A 23722-nucleotide genomic window follows, 5' to 3' on the forward strand; every position below is an offset into this window, starting at 1 on the left:
AAACCTGCTTAGCGGTGCCCTGAGAATACAAGTTATTTCAAAGAAAAAGTGTCAACAATTATGTTGGTGAGTTCATAAGTAGTTTAGAAAAATTGGATGCCATTCCAAAATGGGTGTATGTTTTCCAGAAAAACGCAGTATTTCAAGTGTGAAGAGTTGTGACTTGTTGTATTGAAAATGAATGTATTAGATCCAGAAAATCCCATATTCTCCCTAATGGATGAGATATGATTTGTTGTATCTTCCAAGAAAAACCCTTATTTTCTTATAAAAGTATGAAATGCATATGAATGGTCATGTCATAAGTTGTAAATAATTGCACCAGGAGAATCCCTTATCTTCCTATTAGTTGTTTGGTTTGTATACAGGAAAAACCCTTATTTTCCTAACATGGCTGGCAGTCTCTAAGACCGAAAATCGCAAGAAAACGACGTTCTTAAAAGTTGTGTCATAGTTTTATATAATAAAGCTATACGAAGATCGCATTTGTTAGCTGAAGAATAGTTTTAACAGTCACTCGTTCATAAAAGCATAATACCATAATAATTGTGTATCCGATGAGTTTTATAACCATACTAAACATAATATGCCTGTAACGACGTTCTTCAGGCGTCGCAGCGTTATGACAACCTTCACCCCAAAGGATGGACTGTAGCTAACAGTCAGGGCGCGGGATCATGAATTCCCGTATAGATCTATACACATTTGACACGTTCTCCGAACGGGAGACTCTGGTTATAGACAAGACTTGCAGCATTACTTTCTAATAAAGAAAAGTAACGTTTGAAGATATACACGTCTCATGGATTCTGAACTAAGCCTGTATTAAAGTGATAGTTTTTGTATGCAAAGTTTATCCTTTTTCACAATGTTTGACGAAACATGAATCATAAGTTTTTAGAATGTATAAAACGACTTAACAATGAAAGTTACTTTGAAATCATTATATAGTTTGCATAAGTCTAATGCACACAGAGTATGACAGGAGTTTTCCATAATAGTAATAAGTTCCAAGTGATTTATTCGGTAAAACAAGTGAAGTGAAACTTTATAAAATACACGATAATAACCATATGCTTACTTGTATTCCCCCCTAAAAGAGTATAAAAGCATTTAAAATGTATTTAAAGTGTGTTTGAAAGGGGTATGAACTCACTTGATTGAAGTGGTTGATTTGAAGTAGTCGAGAGAAGAATCGAGCAGAACTTCGACAGGAAGAGTTGAAAACGCGGGAAATCTCGAGATTCTCGGGAATCTTGGGAATCTTGGGAACACAAAACCTTCCTTCGGGACTTGAAGGTGAAAACCGGGGCTTCGGGAGGGTCTCGAGGGCTTAAACGCAGAGTTTCGGCGCGAGAAAGAAAGGAACTGAGCAATGGAGCTCGGAACCCTTGATATCTACTTATAGGGGTGTTTTTGGGGTGTGCCACATCATGGCAAGTGATGGCCACGTCGTAGGGAGTCAAGCTTATCCTCTTCCATTGATTGGACGCCCTCAGTCACTTGCCGGGTCGCGGCAAGCTTGTGCCACGTCGTGGTAAGCCTGACAGCCTCGAATTTCGGACCTCGAACTTGTAAAATCCATAACATTCGTGTACGAGCTCCGTTTTCGACGTTCTTTATATGCACGCGTAGCTAAAAGCATGATATACAACTCTCGTTTAGACTTCATCGGCAAATTCTGACTTTATTTTTAATTATTTATTTTTAACGGGCCGGGACGCGATAATTCCGTTAGAAATCCATAACTTCTTCATCCTATGTCCGTTTTCGTCAGACTTTTCATCGTTGCGCTACTAAAGTTGAGACCTTAGATTCTCATTTAGGTTGTTTTGGTCAAAAGTATCTTGAGCTCTATTTCGAGTTTTTAGCTGTCTACTGCTATACCCGAATCTTGGAAAAATCATAACTTTCTCATACGAAGTCAGTTTTGGACGTTCTTTTTATGTACGCTCACGGTTTGAGGTTATCTATAACTTTAATTTAGATACTTAATGATAAAAACTATTGTATTGAAACTTCGCGTTTTTCGTTTAATCGGTGTTGCCGGTTTTGCCGAGAATCTTCGGTTGGTCATAACTTCTTCGTTATAACTCGGATTTTAGGGTTCTTTATATGTACGAAAACCTTGATACCATTCCTACTACTTTATTTAACCGAAATAAGATTTTAGGAAAGTTATATTTTGACCTAAATTTAAATTGTCTCGAAATATCGGGTTCTCACATTATCCCCCCGTTAGAAGGAATTTCGTCCCGAAATTAGAATTTAAGCAAGGAAGTATGCACGAATGATCGAGTCGTGAGGAGGAAACTTCCTAATCGATTGATTCTAGTGCACCTAAGTGATAACAGGTTCTCGGTTGACATTCCAACGATCCTTCACTAACTGGCGATGGCGTTTCTTCGTCTGCTTGACCTCTCGGTAGTTCTAATACAAAGGCAAGGATCTCAACGAGTGGACTTGCAAGAGTCCTAACGGAAAGGTATGGTTTCACGATCGAGATGCGAAGAGTAGAAAGTACGTTACTGAGTTCGCGGAGTAGGTCTAGTTTGTGTGAGGCACAGGACCGATTCTGATAAGAATCTCGGAGGTCCTGTCTACCTTGGATTTAGCTTTCCACGCTTTACAAAGCGTATTAAGCCATTCCCAGAGTGAGTTATCCTAAAGAACTTGGTCACTCACTTGGAATCTCTAAGGTTCCTTTTCTTGCGTAACCTCCCAGTCAAAGGCCATCCCTTGTTGGGTCAAAGTCGTACGAGTTTCTGTAGCTTGCGAGGATTTCTGAATGAACTAAGGCGGTAGGTCGGTAAGACCTAGAATCTGGCGAAAGACTGTCGGCGTCTCTGATGTCGATAAATGCTCAACGGTTTTGACAAATTGCAAGAGTACTCATAATTTCTCACATTACTAACAGTGTGTCCTAGAAATTTGACTCTTCAATTTCAAAACTCGCGCCTAGAGAACTTTGCTAAGAGTTCCTATGTAGGAATGTTACCATGGGCTTTCTTCTTACTACGAGGGTAGATAAGTAAGACATTACATGGAGAAATGATGACTGCTCCCAGTAAGAAAGACGTAACTCTATTTATTTAGCTCATGAAAACTATGGGCGTATTGGTCCTATCTGAAAGGTATCACTACGAACTCGAAGTGTCCGCATCGAGTTCAGGAGATAGTCTTCCAGACATCCTCCCCTAACACTCGAACTGGTGATATTCGGATTCCAGATCCATTCCTGGAAGTAGTTTCTTTCCTTGCGTTTGCTCAACTATTTTATCTATGCGAGGCAGAGATAACGATTTCTATGAAAATCTTGACGGAGTCTTCGATAACCGAGGTACATGCAATGCGATCTGTCGAACTCTGGAAGAATATGACAGAGGTTCTCTAGAGTGAGAAACCTAGTCTTCTAATTCTATTTATGTGTAGTTCGCTAAGTTGTTCAAACTGTTCTTGTATCTCCGTGGGTGTTTAAACTATAAGGTGATCTGTTTACGGGAGTCGTACTGGGTTCTATGCTTGTTCTCATGATGATGTGATTACTCGTACTTAGGCAGTTCTCCGTCCTGAAGTTCATATTAGAATTCATACCTAGTTTCACAATCACCCTTTCATGTATACGAGTAATATATAATTAAGGTTGAAAAGGTAGTCGAATAACTGGTTCTTCTTTAAGTTCACATCCCATCGGGGGAAAAAAAATTTAAAGTGGAATCATCAATTCTAAACCTGTAGAACCTTGATTATATATCACTCTTATGCATACATTCTTCAGTGATAGATCGACCGCGTGAATCCCTGGATTAAACTTGACGTACTGCACGAGTGATACTTTGGGGATTTCTTCGGAAAGAAAATAACTAATAGGTACTCCTGGAATGAGTACTTCGGTGTTCTGATGTGACAGTTTCGCTGGAAAAGTGATCCAGAAGAAAGAGATGTACGTATGAAGTTGTTTTCGTGAGGATCAAACTGAATCAATTCGTATGATAATGTCGAAATCATATTGAAACTTCAAGACATTGGATTTGAACATAAGACGTTTACAGACAAAGCACAACCGTGCAACGATGGACAGAGTTACAGTACTTTAGATTTACCATAAGACTATTGCTGCGAATAAGATATACTACAAAAGACAAGTATACGCAGCACGAGAATTCCTATACAGATAGGATCTCGCAAAAGGTAAGACTGTAGTTGCACTAGTTTTAGATGGTTTATAAGTTTGTTACAACAAAACGCCTAAATTACATTTAACGTGGTTCCGGAGTAGGCTCTCCTGCGGCTGTGATCCTGAGAATCTTCCCGTCTGCACCAGAGTTTTGTGTTATCGGTCAATCCTTCTGGAGGTGTCCAATTTCACCGCATTGGTAACATATATGGACAGCACCCACATTTGTGGTGGAAGTGAAACGTCGAGTAGGAGTTATGGGGACGCGGGTTCTTTCCTTTTTCGGGCAATCTCTCTTATAGTGCCCAAACTCTCCACAATGATAGCAAGTCTGGTTCCCATCGGCATTGGGCGAATTGTTGATCGGTTTTGTTAGGATCTTGCAGTAACGTTTGGTGTGCCCCTTTTTGTTGCAATTTTTGCATTGCAAGGCTCGGCAGATTCCCTCATGGTGGTAATTGCACCGGTCGCACTTCGGGAGTGTTCCCTTGTATGGTCTGCTTGGTACTGGGATGGCAGAGGTTTCCGCTTGCTTTTGTTGCATGGAAAGTTTTTGGGGTTTCTCGCATTTTGTCTGAGTTTGACGCTTCCGTTTCTTGTTCTTTGGTTTTTGGCTTTGCGGGCCTGAGGCCGTTACTGTTTGGTGACTTCCTGGATGGATACCACGATTGGAAACTTCATTCCCATCAGTAGCATTGACTGTGCTGTTAGCGCTACGGTGCGCAGGAACCGCGGTTACGGCAACCACTGCGGCAGCTGTAACTGCCATTTGAAAGGTAGCGGCGTCCAAAGGAAAAGTAGAGGTCTCGTTGCTTGGCTAGCTGTTAGCGCTACGGTGCGCAGGAACCGCGGTTACGACATGATTTTGTTAATACAAAAGAATAAAGGTTTTGTGAGCGATTCTGGTTGACCCTTGATGTACTTAGATTGTCCTTGAAAAGAGTAAGAGTATGATCTCGAAAGTTTAACCTACATCCCTATGATGCAGTCCTAGTAAAGAATGAAAGTATGTTCGCGAAGGTTTGACCTACATCCCTATGATGTAGTCCTAGTACGGAATGGGAGTATGTTCGTAGAATGGTCGCAAGACGTTTGTCGTTCGAGCTGAGGTATCATGGGTTGGTGAATAACCAGATCCAACCACGGAAAGAGGCTTGGAAGTGTCTCCAGAGATAAATCGTTATAGTCCAATGACTTGACTAAAGCATGTTTCATATAGACTCCAATGAAAGTATGATAAGAGTACTTGAATGAAGAATGACACAGAAGTTAGCCGGCTGTCAATATCTTTGATATTCACGATGTAAGGATTCTGGAAAATGATATTGTAAAGGTCTTACATCATATCCGCAGAAGATAGTTCCTGACAGCCTAAAGACCTAGCTAAAGTACTTACGGAACAAGAAAATTTCCTAGAAAATGCCACATCAGGTATAGACAGAAAATTATGATTCTTCTTTATAAGGAAATAAAGGAAAGCGTCTACTACTGGCGACGGTCATCACTCTGGTGAACTCTTAGTTCAGCCAATTTACGTTCCATGTCAAGTAAGTGTCTTTCGTACACCATCTGGCGTACTCAGAGCCCTATGACTTAAGTTCGTGATTCAGCCAGTGCTTGCAGCAGGGTTTCATGGTTTCTCTCTAACCTCTCGTGAGCATCTTCTTAGATGAACGGTGCGGAGGGTATGCATTCTAGCATAGGCGACTACTTCTGTAATCTGACTTAGGGTTGTCCTGCCTTGAATCTCCTTTCGGGCCATTCTGCGGACCAAGATTGCCAAGAATCTATCTGTTGAGCCCCCATTGCTCAAGTCGGAAAAGCTTCGGTCGCCATCAAATAGCATAGATTGATCTTGTCCTTGGCTCCATATTTCCAAGCATTCCACTCACTCAGGGTCGGGCCATGAAAAAGTCGGACGAGGGTTAGGAATTGGAAAGGGAGCTGCTCAGAGTAGGTTTTCAACCTCTGCTTCGGAGTTAGCATCATACGAAAAGTATTCATCATGGTGATCATTCAAGAGGAAAAGGATGATCATTCTCTGGTTATTCTCCAAACCAACCAGCTATGACTTCATTTGGAAAGTACTGGTTGTCGAGGGGATGAAGTCCAGTTATGTTTTCTATGCGAGAATTTAAGGGTAAGAGAATAATTATTAGACGAGCTATCTAGATAATTATTTAGAAAACCTTCATTAGTTACATCGCTATTTGTGAAGTGCATACCAGCTATGTGTAATCTAAACAGGATAGACCTTCGAATAAGTGACCTTAATTCCAAATTCACACAGAATAGGGGCAAGGAAAAATTATCACAGATTCTATGTCTATAACATCCTAATTACATATAGCCTCAGTGTATCCACTTAGCAACTATCAACTTAAAAATGAAGATCCCGTTTTAGTTCTCAAGTATAAAGTACTTCTAGTAACACCAAATACTCCTATAGTATTTTAAAATTTATTGTTATGTTCTATTGTTCTCATTGTGGTAGGGTTGGTAAGATTTTAGCATTGTTGCAACCACACACTTAAGCTTAGGCACATGCTAGTCAACCCTCGGATAATATAGGTGATCAGGCTATATCTTCCCAGTTTTGACCATATGTCTCTAAGCCCACTTGTGTTGTCCAACAATCGTAATTCTTTTGTACTGTCCTAGTGACACTGATTTTAGTATGAATGCAGGCACGTATACTTACTTAAATATTTTACTATTTAAAGTATAAACTCTAAATCAGAGTATCTTTAATCCCATTGTATTTATAGTTAGTATATCTTTTATGGGTTGATATACTCAATTCACTATAAACAATGCTCTGATACCAATCTATCACACCCCCAAACCAGAACGGCGGAAACGTTCGGGGGCGGAGGACATCATATTCAGTATCATAACAGTTCATAGAAAGGAAAGTACACACCACCATATATATTAAAGTTTCCAAGATGTTTATATAATTGTATTCATTACATGTTCAAAAGATAAATACATAAACATCATTCAAAAGAAGTAATTAACGACAGCGCGTTAATCCCAAAAGTTGATTCCCAAACCTGCTTAGCGGTTCCCTGAGAATACAAGTTATTTCAAAGAAAAAGTGTCAACAATTATGTTGGTGAGTTCATAAGTAGTTTAGAAAAATTGGATGCCATTCCAAAATGGGTGTATGTTTTCCAGAAAAACTCAGTATTTCAAGTGTGAAGAGTTGTTACTTGTTGTATTGAAAATGAATGTATTAGATCCAGAAAATCCTATATTTTCCCTAATGGATGAGATATGATTTGTTGTATCTTCCAAGAAAAACCCTTATTTTCTTATAAAAGTATGAAATGCATATGAATGTTCGTATCATAAGTTGTAAATAATTGCACCAGGAAAATCCCTTATCTTCCTATTAGTTGTTTGGTTTGTATACAGGAAAAACCCTTATTTTCCAAACATGGCTGGCAGTCTCTAAGACCGAAAATCGCAAGAAAACGACGTTCTTAAAAGTTGTGTCATAGTTTTATATAATAAAGCTATACGAAGATCGCGTTTGTTAGCTGAAGAATAGTTTTAACAGTCACTCGTTCATAAAAGCATACTACCATAATAATTGTATATCTGATGAGTTTTATAACCATACTAAACATAATATGCCTGTAACGACGTTCTTCAAGCGTCGCAGCATTATGAAAACTGTCACCCCAAAGGATGGACTGTAGCTAACAGTCAGGACGCGGGATCATGACTTCCCGTATAGATCTATACACATTTGACACGTTCTCCGAACGGGAGACTCTGGTTATAGACAGGACTTGCAACATTACTTTCTAATAAAGAAAAGTAACGTTTGAAGATATACACGTCTCATGGATTCTCAACTAAGCCTGTATTAAAGTGATAGTTTTTGTATGCAAAGTTTATCCTTTTTCACAATGTTTGACGAAACATGAATCATAAGTTTTTAGAATGTATAAAATGACTTAACAATGAAAGTTACTTTGAAATCATTATATACTTTGCATAAGTCTAATGCACACAAAGTATGACAGGAGTTTTCCATAATAGTAATGAGTCCCAAGTGATTTATTCGGTAAAACAAGTGAAGTGAAACTTTATAAAATACACGATAATAACCATATGTTTACTTGTATTCCCCCCTAAAAGAGTATAAAAGCATTTAAAATGTATTTAAAGTGTGTTTGAAAGGGGTATGAACTCACTTGATTGAAGTGGTTGATTTGAAGTAGTCGAGAGAAGAATCGAGCAGAACTTCGACAGGAAGAGTTGAAAACGCGGGAAATCTCGAGATTCTCGGGAATCTCGGGAACACAAAACCTTCCTTCGGGACTTGATGGTGAAAACTGGGGCTTCGGGAGGGTCTCGGGGGCTTAAACGCAAAGTTTCAGCGCGAGAAAGAAAGGAACTGAGCAATAGAGCTCGGAACCCTTGAAATCTACTTATAGGGGCGTTTTTGGGGTGTGCCACATCGTGGCAAGTGATGGCCACGTCGTGGGGAGTCAAGCTTATCCTCTTCCATTGATTGGACGCCCTCAGTCACTTGTCGGGTCGCGGCAAGCTTGTGCCACGTCGTGGCAAGCCTGACAGCCTCGGATTTCGGACCTCGAACTTGTAAAATCCATACCTTTCGTGTACGAGCTCCGTTTTCAACATTCTTTATATGCACGCGTAGCTAAAAACATGATCTACAACTCTCATTTAGACTTCATCAGCAAATTCTGACTTTATTTTTAATTACTTATTTTTAACAGGCCGGGACGCGATAATTCCGTTAGAAATCCATAACTTCTTTATCCGATGTCCGTTTTCGTCAGATTTTTCATCTTTGCGCTACTAATGTTGAGATGTTAGATTCTCATTTAGGTTGTTTTGGTCAAAAGTATCTTGAGCTCTATTTCGAGTTTTTAGCTGTCTACTACTATACCCAAATCTTGGAAAAATCATAACTTTCTCATACGAAGTCAGATTTGGACGTTCTTTTTATGTACGCTCACAGTTTGAGGTTATCTATAACTTTAATTTAGATACTTAAGGCTAAAAAATATTGTATTGAAACTTCACGTTTTTCGTTTAATCGGTGTTGCCGGTTTTGCCGAGAATCTTCGGTTGGTCATAACTTCTTCGTTATAACTCGGATTTTAGGGTTCTTTATATGTACGAAAACCTTGATACGATTCCTACTACTTTATTTAACCGAAATAAGATTTTAGGAAAGTTATATTTTGACCTAAATTTGATTGGTTTTAAATTACATTGTCTCGAAATATCGGGTTGTCACACCGTGCATTAACCAGTATCAAGTTTGAAGATGGAGTTCTAGAAACCACCATCATTGGAGATCGCCCCATTCCCATCTACAAAACGACGTTTCTCAAGGCTATTAGTGTTAAACCTAATCCCAAAAGTTTCAAAATTGTTCAACCAACGTCTAAAGAGTTCCAGACCTTTCTATGATACATAGGCTACACTCAAGACTACCGGGCAAAAGACTTCAAGAAAACTGTTGTCTCTGGGCTATGGACTCGTTTAATGCATCTCATCATTCGTGGTTTGCCAGGAAAGCACAGAAGAATAGACACCTTAAGTAAGGACTGGTTGAATGTCGTCTTCAGTATCAACTCCGGACGTGATAACGTTGTTGATCTTCCTGAAGTGTTATGGCAAGACTTCTGCAAGTTTGCCATTAAGAGAAAACTGAATGAAATTTGGAGCCCTAGATTTTGGGCTCTGACGATCGAACAAATCTTCAAGGAACTCCATGTCCCCATTCCGGTGAATCTTTTGACTTTATCCATGGGTCGAAGGCACCATTGTCGAACCATTACTTGTTATGTGTAATGCTATTTGTCTCAGTGATGCTTACATGAAAGACGGGGATCTGTCCCATAGTAATTGTATGAAAGATCAGGATCTGACCCCTGACAATCATAAGGAAGACTAGGATTTGGCGCCTGGAAATTGTATGAAAGTCTAGGATCTAGGCTGTGGTTGTTGTATGTAAGAACGGGATTTAGCCCTTGGCATTGCATAGAAAAACCACGGGGGTAGCCTATGACATTTGTTTGCTTTTGATTATGGCATTTTGGGGAACTCACTAAGCTTTGTTTTATGGTTTTATGGTTATGATTTCTGGTACTTCTAATTCGAAAGGGAATGGTTCGGGTTAACCGCATCACATCCACCCATGTTTTCATAATGTGATGATTTTGGGATTGTACTCTGATTACTATTTTATGATGAAATACTTTCAAGTGTTTGAATAAAAGATATTGCGTGTTTTGATTAAATTAAAGATGAAATATTTATCTCATAAATTTTGATGTTACAAGTTGGTATCATAGCCTTGGTTGGAGGGATTCGGGCACACTCTCGGATATGAATGAATAGAAACTGAGGAATTGCTAACCTTTTAAAATAAAACAAAATTCTAAAAAGATTTTTGTAAAGAAAAAACGGGGTGATTCTTGCAATCAGCTGAGCTCAAGTAAATGATTTCCAGAATACCCATACATTTTGATATGCTATATGATACAAGTATTTTCATGTTAGGATAAGGCGAGGGATACTTTCAGTAATTGCATGATGGATTGTCCTGATATGTGACGTCCTATACCCTAGGACGCACTAAATGTTATGCCAGATAGGGAATATGTAATGTATCAGTAATTGCTAAGTGTATTCTTTAAAATTGTATACGGTTAGTATCATATAGTCCTAGAGTGATTGATTTGGCCTTATTTCCTATTCCTTATTTGGTTAGGGTCCTAGAGTAGAGTCTTTTATTTGATAGTCTAATTGATCATGTATTATGTATAATTTGCTTGCATAAGGCAACCGGTAGTGAGAGTGCAAGTTCCTTGCATTGGGTGTAGTAAGTGAGATTTGGAGGTTCTTTGTTGGTTCTATGGCTTGGAGTGTTACTACACGAATGATGCTTTCTTTGTGCTTTGTGAAAATATTAGTGATGAAACTTAGGTATTGAATGAATATGTTAAGTCACATGTAGAAAAGGTTAAATAATCTCATAATGATCAATTTGAATCTATTGTGTAACTCTCGTTTGAGTCTTACTGCTGTAGGGTTGAGTCTTTTACTCGAAAGATTATATAAGCTTTGAAGAATGTGAGGATACTCATGCAGTAGCCAGCTGTCATTAATGAGAGTTCTTCTGTAGTTGATGCCAGGGTCAGGTCGGGAACCTAAGAGAGCCTAGGAAGTGTTTTAGTGGGTTCAAATGTGTTGTTTAGCAAGTACTTGGAGTTCCAGTTTGAGAACGTGACCTTGAGGATTCGAGATAATTGTTGAGGAAAGTATGGATAGGTGTGGAAGCTAGTATTGGGCCCATACTACTGAAAGAATCAAGGAAGGGATCATGGAACTCTTTGATGATTTTCTGTCATGTTTGCCACCATGAAGGAATGGAGCATGGAACTCTTGAATGATCGTCTCAAGTGTTTTCGAATCGATCTTGCAGTAGCATAGCTTGGGGGCCATCAGGAACTCGAGGCTTGTAGAGCCCAGGAGGATTTTTGGGAGGTTGATCTTATTGTTAGCTCTGGGCAAGAATGACTGAAGGCGGATCATGCATCATCCCTTTAAGAACATCGATTCCATGACTGTATTGCTACTAAGGTTTCACGAGCTTTATGCGAGGAGTTACCTGACATTATTGGTCGTGTCACTAATTGACTGGTCGCCAGGTTCTAGGATCGAATCTCACTTGTTCTGGTAGTTGATGGGATGGTTGATGTTGCTCGGTAGAAGGACCTTAGTTTAGAGATGAAACAAGGGAAAAGAAAGCGAACACATGATCTGACTTGGTCAGCAACATCTATGCATTTTGATGTTTCCATGTCTAATGCTAGAGGCGCGAGCGGCCGTAACATTTGTGAAAAGGGTGAAGGAACATAAGAGCATGGGTTGATAAAGTTCAAATATGGAAGGTGAGGATAGAAGGGCCACCATCACCAAGAATGCACCCTGGAATTTGAATTGTGTCAACGTTCTCATTACCTTGGTCATATCAGGGAAAATTTTTGATTTTTAGTGGTTGTGGCTGCTCTAGTTCATTGCAAGTGCTTTTATAGAAAGGGGGTTCAACACCCTATGACACTATGGGTATGTATCGTATTATTCTCTTTCACACTTTAATCACTAGGTTAATTATTATGTGTTGATGTGTGTGAAATATTATGCCTTGATTTTCTATGAATGGAAGTACCTTTATGATCTATATAGTTATTTTATCCAAAAAGTTGTCATATGGCATTTTACATACCGTGGGGCCGTGTATAGCAGAGGCTTGAGTATTCTACTTTAGGAGATTAGCAGCTGGTCAGATCCTTAGTATTATCAGCATGAATTGAAGGAATCCGCAAGGTAGGCGTGTTAGGTTTGAATCAAAGATGTGTAGGGGTGACATGGTTTTGAGGTAATAATAAATTGGATTAGTTATGAGTATAAGATAGGTAGTTTTCAACTTCACAACATCAAAGTAAATTCAGTTGCGGTTGCAATGGAATGGCTCTATGTACAATTAAGTGGTTGAGTAGGTTAGGTACTTGTTCGATATTCAGATGTTGTTCCACATAAACCGATTTGTCGCCAAGGACTTATAGTGGATTTAACCAAAAATGCTTGTTGAATTTGACAATCATTGAGGTATTGGAAATAATCACCCGGTCTTAGAATGTATAAGTGTTAGGGTTTTCTAGTCAAAGAAGGCTACCTATCATAAGCTGAAGATGTTGATTGTTACCCTCAGTAGGAATTGAGCAGCGGTATCATATCACTCTTAAGTGATGGGGAATTGTTGATCGCATATATCTTTTTTAACCATTGGGATTTTCAGCAAAAATCGAATGGTATCTGTTGGTAAACTTTGAGTACATGGATCCATCCGTAGGTGAGTTATTGAAGTGCTGATCTGTTTGTTCCGGTCAAGGGTTATAGTTCTTTGTTACGAGCTAAAATGAATTAAAGATTTGGAGCTGTATCAGGGGAAGTGCTTGAGATTATTGAACTTGGTCATATTTTGGGAAGTATTCATATGGATTTGGTATGTGTGCATGATCATTAAGTTTGGATATTAATGGAACACTAGTCCTTATAACCTCAAGGCGTTGATAGTTTGGATTGTAAGGATGTGAAATGGATTGGAAAACCATCAACCATTATGAATTGGAAGAGAGTAGATGGGTCCAAGTAGGGGATAACCATTTGGATTTCCAGGGATAGAATCAGGTGCGAACTAAGAAAGGTTCCACATCCGAATGAACAAAGAAGGCAGTTCAAGTGGCAGTCTAGATAGAGGTTGTGCGAGAGGGTAGCAGTTCAAATGCTTTCAACATCAGATTGGTGCATTTTTAGTAGGCGTAGTAGAGGCATGGATGAATCCAAGTCGAGGGTTGTTTTAAAGTCTCTTTGCCTGTACTTATCTGATAAAGGCTTATGGTTTCGAAGCATGACCCAAATACCTAATTGGAATATAGAAAATATGGTTTGAATCGTGATGATTAGGATTGGTATCATAGAAGTAAGGTGAGACCATGGGTTGGACCCCTTGTAGTGTGGAAGTCTGGTAAGACTACAATGTATCTGTAGTGTATACAAGGATGATGGGTTGTCACGAATGTGTTATAAGATGAAGATGTAGTCATAGGATTCACCAAATTGGGGGTAGGCCATGGTAGGAGTGGTCGTTCTGCTGAAAAAAGATAAACGCATGCCTATATCAAGGCGGTTGGTATTGTTTTATAATTTCTCCTTGTTGTGGGAGGAGAACTGTTGGGATCTGAGTCTATGTTAGGTTGTGTAGCACTTAAATAAGTAAAACCCGTGGGAGAGGCTTTTATAGTTTTGACAGTGCGGGTGAGACCTTGATGGAGATCTGTTGGATCAGGGTCAAAAGGGTGTTTTATGTTTGGATGGTAGAAAGAGTCCCTTGTGATTGTGTTTCAGAATAGTTCTATGTGTGTAGTGGTCAGGAAAGTTGTGAGGCTTTCAAATTATAGCTGTAACGGATTGGTTTGACAGTTATAGGATCATTGTTTTGTTCTTCATTAGGAGGTGTCAAACGGAGTGTTTGGTTTCCAGGAGGGTGGTAAGGATTGATTTCGAGGATGAAATCTAATTTAAGTGGGACACAGTAGTAACACCATGTTCCAAAGTGTTTCCTAATTCAGGGCCGTCACCCACGGATCAGTTATCATAATGCTCAGGGTCTATGGATGAGAAATATTTAGACCCCTTTGGGTGTGGATAATTTTAGTTAGATGATACGGGATTTCGATTTATGATCTAAAGCCCAAGGGTGTAACCATAAAGTGGAAGTTCTGGCTTTTTATGAATTTTGGACTTTAGTTTGGTAAATTTTAAGGCAAGGATGAGTTGATAGAAGTATAGAGCTTCTGGTTACCTTTCAATGGTGTGACATACACCAAAACTCAAGTCAGTACTCATCTAGAACTTCATCATTTCCTTGTGTGCACTTAACTTGGCTCTAGAGTTAGAAGTTAAGTATGTTCACAAATTAATAAATCCCTCAGAACAATTAGTGTGTCTTAGCTTTTATTGAAGAATCACAATGATATTTATATGAACGAACTTAGTGGTAAAGTTCCAAATTTGAACCTTAATACTAAACACAAAACTATGTTTGGTAGACCATAACCCAAGGTAAGTTAGCAACCCTAAATTTTCCATATTCGAAAAATCTAATGCTTAACAAGGTTAAGTATTTTAATCTAATATGAACAAAATTAATTCATAATATGAACCAACTATAAAATTGATGATAAATTTGATGGGTTTGAGCCATAAGAACTTTCCTATGTGCACATGCAAACTCAATTACTTGGATTTAGGTTTCTCTAATTGAACATGTTTTGTATCCAAGACTTTGAATCATAGATCTAGTGTAAACAAACAATTCATAACATATAAAAACAGATCTAGAAGAATAACTTGAGTTACTTGCTTGAAAACTTCTTTTCCTTGGAGCTTAGAGTAACAATTGTCACTCCTCTAATGGCTTACAAACACCTACTAGCAAGAAGATGATTTGAGAGAGAAAGAGAGGTGAGAAATCAGCTCTAGGGTTTACTCATACATAGAGTGTGGCTGATTTCTCCAACCCTAAGGGTCTATTTATACTATGAGCTCATAGGGTTTTACCCTAAACCCTAATTGGATAACTTAGCCTCAAATCAATCCAAAGATCCTTCTAGATAAGGCCTTGGACGATTTCTAGGATATCTATATCCTTAAAATCATCCCTTCCCATATCCATAAGGATTCATACTCTAAAACACAACTATCACACATTTGACAGTTTAGGCCCCTTTATTCAATTAATCTCTTTAAGTCACCAAATTAATTCCTAATTAATTTATGACTTATTTCAGTCAAATAATATTATTATTCCTTTATTATATTATTCTTATAATACATTAATAATGATATTTCTTCTCTCTACATAAATCACCTTGTTAAGTTGTTGTGGTGAAGGCAACTCAAAAGGACCATGCACAACCGGGTCAAGTACTTACCAAATATAGTTACAATTACAACCTTAGACACTAATTCAAAAGTCTCCCACTTGGATAAGTCTAGTAACTATAAATGCAAACACAATCTGATTACCAAACGTAGCTCTCAAAGACGCTGTCAACTCTGATCTCATTAGTAACCTGTCCTTTAGATAAGGGATCATACAGTCCTTTATTTAGATATTGTGCGGACAATCTCATGGAACTAATTGTCCAGCACTTGGTTTCTCTAACTCAAATTTATTTGACATAGAACTTAATTGAACACATCAATTCAGTCGTGACCAGGCCCGACACATAAGTCAAATCAAATCATCGAGCACCCGTGATCTCGCTTTTACCCTCATAGGATAGAAGTAACAGATAAACTTTGACTTATATGCATTTACTTATCCACCAATCAATTACAGACAACAATGTGTTTTATAACATCAATTTACTGATGTGGTTTCGCATTATCAATGCACAACCAATTAGTAAATAATAAACCATATATCTAAGCTTTAAGACCATATGATATTATCGTCTTGCGATCACTTTTATCACATTCCATAAAATGATTCCAGCAAGCGCGGGTTTATTCCAATGCTCAAAACTTGTTCATAAGCACTCATGAACGTTGTAGCAAACCTTTGCTATGTCTAATACCATTTAGACATTCTACACACCAATTCATTACAATCTTCATTCATATCTACTTCCAACATATGAACGATTGTGGACTATATGAATAATTCGATTATTCTTAACAAACTCAATTATTCTGGAAGTTAAAACATGCAAAGTGAAAAAATAGTTAAACAATTAACATAAGAGAGTAAATTTACTTATAAATAATACTTCTTCATTTAATCATCAAATGTCAATTACGTTTATCTATTATATGTTTCCAAAAATATATAATCTAAACTAATATTATCCTTCAACCCAATGCTCCTAGCGTGCTGCAAGTGCTTAACCCTACTCAGTCCCTTCATAAGCGGATCAGCTGGGTTATCTTTTGATGATATCCTCTTAACCACGATGTGTCCTTCTTCTACTCGATGTCTAATAAAGTGATATTTTCTGTCGATATGTCGAGATCTACCATGATCCCACGGTTCCTTGGTCAAGGCTCCTTTATGGTAGGCACAACTCCAAGGTCACCAATGAAGTTCTTTAACCATATCGCCTCCTTTGACGCTTCGCTCACTACAATATACTCCGATTCGCATATTGAATCAACTACAATTTCCTGCTTGGAACTCTTCCAAGTTACTACTCCTCTATTTAGGATAAAGACCCAGCCCAACTGCGAACGGTAGTTGTCCCTGTTGGTTTGGAAACTGGCGTCACTATACCCTCGCAACTTTAAGTCATTACTCCCTACGAGGATTAGAAACCATTCCTTGGTTCTCCGAAGGTACTTAAGGATATCCTTAACCGCAATCCAATGAGCTCTACCAGGGTTCCCTTGATATCTACTGACCATGCTCAAATCAAAGGCCGGATTAGGGCGAGTACAAGTCATAGCGTACATGATTGAGCCAACTGCGGAAGCGTAAGGTACTCGACTCATCTTAACTATCTCGGCTTCAGTACTTGGACTTTAAGTCTTACTCAACTTGACATTACTTTGTATTGGTAGTTCTCCCTTCTTTTAGTTTTCCATACTAAAACGTTTTAGTACTTTATCTAAGTAAGTATTCTGAATAATTCCTATTAGTCTCTTACTTTGTTCTCTCACTATCCTTATTCCCAAAATATAGGAAGCCTCTCCGAGGTCCTCCATAGAGAAACACTTCTCGATCCAGGAGTTAACTTCCTGCAAAGTCGGGATACCGTTTCTCATGCACAGTATGTCATCGACATACAAAACGAGAAAGCTAACTATATTCCCACTAGCTTTGACATATACGCATGATTCATCTTCGCTTCGCACAAATCCAAACTCTTCGACTTTCTCATCAAAGAAAAGATTCCATATGCGAGATGCTTGCTTAATTCCATAAATGGACTTTTCAAGCTTGCACACTCTATTGGGATGCTTAGTATTGACAAAACCCTCTGGCTGAGCCATGTAAACATCCTCATCCAACTTCCCATTAAGAAAAGTGGTCTTGACATCCATTTTCCATATCTCATAATCATGAAATGCAGCAATGGCTAGCATCACCCTAATACATTTTATCTTCACAACTGGCGAGAAGGTCTCATCATAGTCAACTCCAGGAGTTTGAGTAAAGCCTTCGCGACCAATTGCGACTTATATGTCTGTACGTTACCATCCACTTCGGTCTTGTTCTTGAAGATCCACTTGCACCCAACCGTCTTATGTTCGGGCACATTGTTAACCAAATTCCAAACTTGGTTGTCATACATGGACTAAATCTCGTTGTCCATCGCCTCTTTCCATTTTGTAGACTTCGGGCATGCCATGGCTTCCTTATAGCTGTTAGGTTCATCTACATTTACTAGTGTACTGTCACTAATATACGTGTCCCCTTCGGTAGTAATATGAAAACCATACAACTGGGGTTGCACTCTAACTCTTTCGTAATGTCTAAACGGTAAGAATTGGTCAATTGGTTCAACCGGAGTTTCCTCCTCGGGATGAGCGCCAGCAGTGGAGGTTCCTTTATCACTCAACTCTTGAATCTCTTCAAGATCGATCTATCTCCCACTGTCTCCTTGGCTTATGAGTTCTCACTCTCTGAAAACCCCTCTTCTCGCAACGAAGACAACATTGTTACTCGGTCTATAGAAGAGATATCCAAAGGATCTCTGCGGGTAGCTGATGAAAATACATCGCTCACTACGAGGTTCGAGCTTGTCGTGAGTCTCTCGTCTTACAAAAACCTCACAACCCCAAACCTTTATATGTGCCAATGAGGGAGATTTCCCTGTCCACATCTCGTGAGGTGTTTTGGCAACCTTCTTTGTAGCTACTCGGTTAAGGATATGGGCGGCAGTCTCTAAGGCATAGCCCTAGAATGAGATAGGTAGTGAAGCACGACTCATCATAGAACGAACCATGTCTAACCGTTTTTGATTACGCCTTTCTACAACACCAATCAATTATGGTGTCCTAGGTGGCATAAATTGCGAAATTATTCTACATTCCTTGAGATAGTCGTGGAACTCAAGACTTAGGTACTCTCCTCCTCGATCGGATCGAAGCATCTTGATTTTCCAGCCCAATTGATTCTCTACATCATGCTTGAATTCTTTGAACTTTTCAAATGTTTCTGACTTGTGCTTGATTAAGTAAATATGCCCATATCTACTATAATCATTAGTGAAAGTCACGTAGAAGCAGTTCCCATCCTTTTTGGTGGATCTAAAGGGCCCACATACATTGGTATGTATGACATCCAATAAACCCTCACCCCTCTCACAAGTGTCAACGAAGGGTGACTTGGTCATCTTTCCATGTAAACAAGATTCGCATGTGTCATCTTCCCTAAGGTCAAATGACTCCAACACTCCATCCTTTTGGAGTTGGGCTATGCGCTTCTTGTTGACATGTCCAAGACAACAATGCCACAAATTTGCTTTATCCATACAACTGGAAGAATCCATACACAACACATCATTTCCTAGGTTATCTACAACTATAACAGTTTCATAAATTCCATTACAAGGCATTGCTTCAAAAGATAAAACACCATTTAGATAAGCATAAATCGAACCATTCTCATTATTAAACGAATATCTAAATCCTTGTCAAAATAAACCATGAAAAGAAATGATGTTTCTCGCCATATCTGGCAAGTCGCAACAATTATTTAAATCTAAATTCAATCCATTACTAAGCACTAAAGAATAGACTCCAATCTTGGTGACAAACAACGATCTTCTGTTTCCCATGATTAGATTTATTCTTCCAAGCTCCACATACATATTTCTTCCTAGTCCCTGCAAATTAGAACAAATGTGGTAACCACATCCTGTATCAAGAACCCAAGAAATAACATGAGATGAGTCATTAGATTTAATTGTGTATATACCTGCAAAAGATGGCTTGATCTGCCCATCGTTGATGGCTTCCAGATATTCTGGGCATCTTCTGTTCCAATGCCCTATTTTGTGTGAATGATGGCATTCTACCTCCTTTGGGTGAGGGTTGGGCTTAGCAGGATCAACCTTGGTCCCACTAGAAGTAGATCCATCTTGGCACTTTCCCTTGCGGTGGTTTTTTGACGTAGCCTTCCTCTTCTTACCCCTTCCCTACCCAATAGCCAAAACAGGAGCAGCGGGTGGATTGGGAGTTGGTGAAATAGACTTGTCCTTGAGGTTGCTCTCAGTAGTCCTTAGGAGCCCTTGGAGTTTGCTTAGGGTGACCTCTTCCCTGTCCATGTGGTAGGTCATCCTAAATTGGTTGTAGCAAGAGGGAAAAGAGTGAAGAACAATGTCGATAGCTAAATCTTCCCCAAAGTTGACATTCAACTTGCGAAGACGATCAACATACCTTTGCATCTTTTGCATGTGCACGGTTAGAGACTCTCCACTTCCCATTTTAGCAGTGATCATATTCGTTATGATCTCATAGTGCTCTTGCCTCGCGCTTTGGTGGTATCTCTCCATCAAGTCTAGATGCATCTCATAGGGATACATGTCTTCATAGGACTTTTGGACTTCAGAGTTCATTCTGGCTATCATGATGTAATGGACTTTCGTTGCATCACGTTCATGTGTCTCAAAGACAGCCATTTCTTCGGGAGTAACACTTTCTGGATTCATCTTCTCGAGTTTCTCATTGAAAACATACTCCATGTCCTCGTAACGCGCGATCATGCAAATGTATCTTATCCATTCGCTAAAGTTCGATCCATTGAAAGTCACTTTTTGACAAAGACTCATTAACGTGAATGAGTTAGCAGCAGCGTTGTTTGTGTTCGACATCTACAAATAGAAAGGAAAAAGTTTGATTAGTATTGAATCCCTAATTAAGCGCCCAAAATGAAAAATTAGGGCTAGGACCCGACAAAATTATTTACAAATTAGAAAAGCGATGTCGTAATCCAAAAATGCAAATAATTTGGAGGTAAGTGAATGACTATTCACTAATTATTCACCATGAAAGCTTAACCTTACATTTTAAATGCATTGAGAATTCCTAGGTTTTCTTAGAGATTCATTGAACTTTTCAATGGCATGTTTAAATCTCAATATGCCCCTCCCGTTTGTGACTGGAATACCAAGATCACAAAGTGGGTGTGAATAACCATGCAAATCTACATGGTGCCTTCTTTGTTACCATCACCTATTCGATGTGCTTGTAAACGACACACGCTCCACCGAACTATGACAAACAAAGAATCACCCTTTGCCACCTTTTCTTAGAACCAATTAGTGTGCCAGTTAACCACGCATGCTCCACTAACTTCATAGCAAGGGTGTAATGTTAATTTCATGGGATTGCATCAATTCACTTTTCCTAAAGTAACTAAGATTGGCAATTTTATGAAACACCTTTAGTTACTTTATATAGATTCATTATACTTATTAATGAGAGGAGGTTTGCTCTATCCTACCCGTTCGGCTAACGACCCTCCACCAGTCAAGCAAGCAGTGGATGTGAGTGTACACCCATTAAGCGCCATTTTATAGGCAACAACCTTATACCGCGCCTTATAGACCAGCTTCGTGAATGAGGCCTACTAATGGTAAAACTAGCATTTTAATTATATTTGTATATATTCATTAAGCTTTAATAATACAATAGTATAGGGTTGAATTTTAAACTTGTAAAACTTTAGGGGTTCAAATTTAAATTCTTCTAAATTAAACTTTTAATCACAAAATTTAAATCTCAAAACTTCGGGACAAATTTGAACCTTTTAAAACTAGAGGGATCAAATAACAAATAATTCAAATAACTAATTTTATAATTATCTATATTTGACCTAATCCAATTTTAGTCATTAGATAATTACCAAATAACATTAAATAGTCAATATTTATCATATAAATAACCATTATTCAAAATATTTGAAATTATCTATTATTATGTCAAGGATAATCATAAAATTAAGTCAAAATTCAGATTTTAACATAACAAAATGATTTAGGTATCAAATCCAAGAAAAAACAGCAACAAAATCCCGAAATATCCTCTGGCAGATGCTTGGACTCGCTGAGTCAGCATTGGACTCGCCGAGTAGGGCCAACTCGCCGAGTCCAGACACTGACTCGCCGAGTTTTTTTTTTGGAAAGGGAGCTTCCCTAACGAGGGTTGCTAAGCCAGCTTTCGCGCACCGACTAATCCCCCGCTGCAAACAAAAAGCTTTGTCTCATGCCCTGGGGTCACTGCAGGTGAACCTCCATGGCCACAAGGGCTGAGTGGTGCCAACATTTGAACATGGGTCAATAGGTTATCCACCATATCTTCCACATGTCTTACCAAGTCACCACAACCCAAGTGGTTGACTCGCCGAGTTGGGTCGGGCAGAGGCCAAGAAAAACGATTTTCAGCAAGCAAAACAGTTAAGCATCATATTCAATTGAAACCAATCAAGGTTGTGATACCACTGATGGGTTTGAGCCATAAGAACTTTCCTATGTGCACATGCAAACCATATTACTTGGATCTAGGTTTCTCTAATTGAACATGCTTTGTATCTCAATCATAGATCTAGTGTAAACAAACAATTCATAACATATGAAAATAGATCTAGAAGAATACCTTGAGTTACTTCCTTGAAAACTTCTTTTCCTTGGAGCTTAGAGTCACAATTATCATTCCTCTAACGGCTTACAAACACCTACTAGCAAGAAGATGATTTGAGAGAGGGAGAGAGCTGAGATATCGGCTCTAGGGTTTCCTTATACATAGAGTGTGGCCGATTTCTCCAACCCTAAGGGTCTATTTATACTATGAGCTCCTAGGGTTTTACCTTAAACCCTAATTGGATAACTTAGCCTCAAAGCAATCCAAAGATCCTTCTAGATAAGGCCTTGGACGATTTCCAGGATATCCATATCCTTAAAATTGTCCCATCCCATATCCATAAGGATTCATAGTCTAAAACACAACTATCACACATTTGACAGTTTATGCCCCTTTATTCAATTAATCTCTTTAAGTCACCAAATTAATTCCTAATTAATTTATGACTTATATCAATCAAATAATATTATTATTCCTTTAACATATTATTCTTATAATACATTAATAATAATATTTCTTCTATCTATATAAATCACCTTGTCAAGTTGCTATGGTGAAGGCAACCCAAAAGGACCATGCACAACCCGGTCAAGTACTTACCAAATATAATTACAGCCTTAGACACTAATCCAACAAAATTCATATAATTCATGATTTGAAATGTGAACCAAAAGTAAAATCCAAGGATATCAAAATCTTACAATCACATATTATGAATCCTTATTACAATTGTTGAAATATGAGAAATTTTTTTGTATAAGAATTAAATAATAGGTTATCATTTTCTAAATTAATTCAAAAAATATAAGTTTTCAAGTTATTACGAAGTGTAAATATATCAACAAAACACAATAATTAAAACCATAGGAGATTATAATAATGTTTGAATTTTTATAAAACTTAAAATCTAGATTTATAAAAATCAAGGGCGGCTTTATTATTAGATTAAATATCAATTAAATAACCATCTCTCTCTTAAAATTTCGGCCATTAGGCCTTTCCTTCTCCCTTATGCCTTAAAACCCATCATTACACCTCATTTGCACCACCTATACTCCATCTCACACTCCTTCTCCAAGAAAACTCTCCCACTTCGAAACCCACTCCTACACCTCAAAAATACTCCATTCTCTGCCCTAATTTCGGATTTTCGAAAGTCAAGAAGTGTTCTTGTGTAACGCCCCAAAATACGACCCAAAAATTTTTGTTTGATAATTACTAAAACCATTATGTCAATATCATAAAACAAAACCCATACATCAATATCTCAAAACCATAACAAAGTATCATGAGAAAACTATATCAAGACTGTATCAAATCATATCTATGAAAAGCTAA

Source organism: Lactuca saligna, chromosome 6 (genome assembly GCF_052625555.1).
Source record: "Lactuca saligna cultivar CGN05327 chromosome 6, ASM5262555v1, whole genome shotgun sequence".
Taxonomy (NCBI): Eukaryota; Viridiplantae; Streptophyta; class Magnoliopsida; order Asterales; family Asteraceae; genus Lactuca; species Lactuca saligna.